The sequence below is a fragment of the Fukomys damarensis genome, unplaced genomic scaffold (assembly GCF_012274545.1).
Source record: "Fukomys damarensis isolate Sample0158 unplaced genomic scaffold, DMR_v1.0_HiC HiC_scaffold_16, whole genome shotgun sequence".
Classification (NCBI taxonomy): domain Eukaryota; kingdom Metazoa; phylum Chordata; class Mammalia; order Rodentia; family Bathyergidae; genus Fukomys; species Fukomys damarensis.
In genome coordinates, this window is record NW_022900928.1 from 19,434,201 (window position 1) to 19,438,291 (window position 4,091).

Here is a 4,091-nt window from a genome sequence, read left to right on the forward strand (position 1 = left end):
CATGTCATGTGCATTAAGCATTCATGGGCCAGGGATGTAGCTCAGTGGCACCTCACCTGCCTTGCAAGTGCAAGGTCCTGAGTTCCATCCCTGGTACCACGTAAAGTGGGGAGCGGTCAGCTTCCCTGGATAATTAGAATAGGCTGGTCCTCAACTGACCTGTGTCTGCATGTGTGTGTGATCTTATAGACATTTTATTCCTTCAATAGCTTGTATGTACATTACATATATAGATCTATCACATCTACATCTATCACACACATTCATTCCTATGTAACTTCAATACCTTGACATATAATTACCACAAAGAGGCTATCTGTATGGATGGTGACAGACTTAGTCAACTGAGCACTTTCTCTTCAGAGTAGGAGGGGCCTGGTGCTCCCTAAGAAGTACTTTTTGATTTTCTTCCATGACTACTCCAAATGCCTTGCAGCAGGCCTGGTCAGCAGGCCTCCACAACCACTCCGGGAAATACTTGCTTTGGCTACAGAGCGCTTTGAACATGGACCCATCCAAGAAGACACCACTCTGGAGCCCCTCCCTTACCACTGACCAATCAGAAAGTCTGACCCTGCAGGCGCATAACCTGACATTTCTCCTTTCTAAGTGACACCTCCATACCCTTAGGCTGCAGCGTAAGTCCTGATGGGAATATGTTTGCCATTGGTGATTTTTCTCTTGGGTAGAGCTCGTCACACCAAACACCACGGGTGCCCAAAGTGGCCAGCAGCCAGCGCCAGTCACACTGAAGGTGCCCGCACAGAGAATGGTGGAGAATCGCTGGTGCCTGCCCTCAACGGTGGTCAGAAAAGTTTCTGACACCTATCAGTGGCTGCTTTCTCCAAGCAGGAGGAGGACCACAAACTGGCATTCAAAGCCCAGCGCTGTTAACACTTTGCCAAATTGTGACCTGTATAGGACTTGAGCAAGAACTCTGAGCTGATTAGTAGCATCTTGGAAGTGCACGGAGAACTCCCCTTAGAGCCTTGAAGGGGATGGACAATGGTGACAGTCACCACAAGCTCAAGAACCGACTTCCCCTGTGCATTGAGCTAAGAATCCAAAGGAGCTGGTGACACTCGAACAGGACATCAGGTGTTCCTGGGAAGTTGGTTCACCCTGAAGCTATCTTTGCAGTTTCCTGCCTTCAGAGGGTGACGGTGGTGCTCAGGAGATGCGCGAGCAGCAGGCAGTCCCTGCACAGGGCCTCAGTACCCAGAGGGAGGTAAAGCTGCTCTGCTCTGCTGCAGGTCTGGGTGGCCGTGCAATTCCACACGTCCTTGTCTGCGGCTCAGAGCTGCCTCACCCAAGGGGCAGACAGGCAAAGGCGGGAGGTGAGCCTGGGGAGCTGGAGGCTGCTGCCTTTGTCACGCTGCCCCTCACTCCTCACCTGACCTGATCTCCAGTAAGCTTGGCCAGTTTCACTCCTCTTGCCTCAAACACTTCACTCTATTGGCTTGATGGGTGTTTGGGTTTTTCTGATTTGTTGTACTCCAACCTTACTGCCTGCTCCCATTGGTTCATGTGACACACTGGCCTCAGGGCTGCGCCTCACACCTCTCAAAGGAGGTGGGAGTGGTGTTGCGGCTTGTACTCCCCTCCGTGCCCCCACTCTGGAGGCTGAGGCAAATTTGAGCTCAGCCCGGGCGATTTAGGGACTCAGCAAGACCCTGCCTCGAAATAAAGTCTGAGAACGTAGCTCAGTGCAAAGGGTTCAATCCCCAAGGCTCTAAAAACAACAAAGAAACACAAAAACACTGCTAAGGAAGTTCTCACATGGACCTCACTGCACTTCCCACCCCCTTCCAGAACGATCTTCCCCAGAAGTCTCCTGTGAGCCTCACTTTCTTGAGACCTCTGCTCAAGGAGCCCTGTGGAGCTTCGTACAACATACAGAAGCCCTTGGTACACCGCTGTGGAAAGGACGTGGCTGAGACAGTGGCTGCCAGGCCATGGGGACAACAGGCCAAGAGGAGCAGGCTCCCAGGAAAGAGCAACATGAGAGAGACCCCAAGGGCCCCCAGAGATGGGAGTGGAACTGCCATTCCTGACTCCCCAGTCCAGGTTTACAGGTCTCCTTGAGAGTCGGTGCTGTCTGCAAGGTGGCCCGGCATCCCACAATAGCCCTCCTCTCTCCTAAAGCATCTGGCCTTTTGCTCCTGGCAACAGAGGCTTCCCAACATCAACCACTGTCTCACCTCTCACCCTCACGTGCAAACCAAGGAGCCCCATCAGCCCAGGGCCCACCCATCGCCTGTAGGTCCACACAGCCACCCGTCCATCCGAAGTCCCTCTCTCAGGACACCCTGTGGAGTTCAGCCAGGTCAGGACAGTCCTGAGTGCCAGGCTAAGGCAATGGGCCTTCTTGTTAGCCAGTGGGGCCTTCTGGGGAACTTGGAACAAAAAAGTTGTAGTTAGACCTGTATTTTAGAAAGATAACCCTGGCAGCCATGGATAGGATGGGTAGAGGGGTCGGATCTCAAAGCAGAGAGCAGCTGGGGTGAGTGCAGTAGTCCAGAGGAATTAGAGCAGAGGCGCAGGGACCTAAGGGAAGAGCACTCAAGGAAGAGACGAGGAGCCAGCTCAGGCCAGCCCTGCTCCGGCGCTGGACTGTCTAGCAGGGGCTGCGTGTTGCAACCACCAGGCCGGTTCAGGCCTGTCCCCACTTCACGTTGCCCTGTGCCCAAGCTGTCCAGGGCAGGGCTTCCCAGGAGACCCAACGAGGAAGGGTCTTTCACTGGGCCCTCCCGCAGAGCAGCTCGAGCCCTAAGCAAGTGACATTTGGGCACAGTCTTCCACCAACTCCAGCCTGTTACAGAATGCTGGGGCCTCTGAACGCCTTCAACTCGGAGGCTAGGCCCCGGCCCAGTGAAGAAACTCTGAGGCAGCCCTGGCTGCTGGCTCCCCAGAGAGGCTATATTTGGAGGACAACGCCCTGCAGGCAGTGACGCCGGGCAGTACCCAGGCGGCATGGCTGTCACTCACGTATTCACTTGTGCACTGTTCACCTGCGCTTATTCATCCCACAAGTATCTCTGAGCCCCGGGATGACGCAGCAGGCACACAGGGTGGATCTAGGCCCGTGCTCACAGGGATGGCAGGACACGCCCTTGGAGCCTCCCTCAGCCGGGCTGGTGACGATGACTCAGAGTCAGGTGCTCGGGCATCTGCGGGACTGCGCGCCACGCGGAGGGCGCGTGCTCTCTGGGGCACCCTTGGGGCTGCGCCTGCACCAGCAACACTGGCGCTCGCTCTCCCGGAGCCCTCGGGCCCGCTGTGAGTTTTCTGCCTCACTCACTTGCCAAGCCAAGCAGCCACTGCTGGGTGCTGATTCTGTTAGGGGTGCGCGGAGCCGGGCCGCCTTGCAAGGGGCCTAGAGGAGGAGTCCAGCCCAGTGGCTTTGCCCCATCCCTGCCTCTGCCCCTCCACCACGGACACACGCAGGCCCTCCTGTCACTGGAGACGGCGCCCTGTGCCATCCGCTCCATCACCAGGCCCGGGGTGCAGAGCGCTGGCCTTCAAGCCACATGCTGAATCATTTTTCCGCCACACCAAAAACCCTCCGCTCCAGCCCAGGGTCCGGGCCAGGCCGCTCACCCGTCTTCCCCCCGCCCCCCGTCCTTATCTGTCCCCGGTCTGTCTCTGTCTCCTCTCCCAGTCAGGCTGTCTGCCGCGAGGATTCACAAACGCAGAGGCGCTGACAGAGGGGGTTGCGCGGAGGACACTGCGCGCCCTTTCTTAAGCCTTATCGAGAAAACTGAAGTCCCCGAGGCTGGAATTTCGCCCTAGATGACCTTGCTTCTTCGCTGGAGCCTCCGTGGGGACGGCCAGGGTCAGAGGTGTCAGGAAACAGCCGCAGCCCGCAGGAGCTTCTGCTCGCGGCCCAGCCCGAGCTCCTCCACCCGAGGAGCGCGGAGGTCGCGCCCTGTCCTCAGTGCCCAGCAGGGCCTCCCCGAGCCCCCCAGGGAAATCTCAGGCTGGGGGACGGGGCGGCCAACCGACCCCTGCCCATTCGACCGCCACACCCATGCCTTGGGTCGCAGGGCCTGCAGATGTCCATCCTGGGCTCCAATCGCGTGACTTTCCTC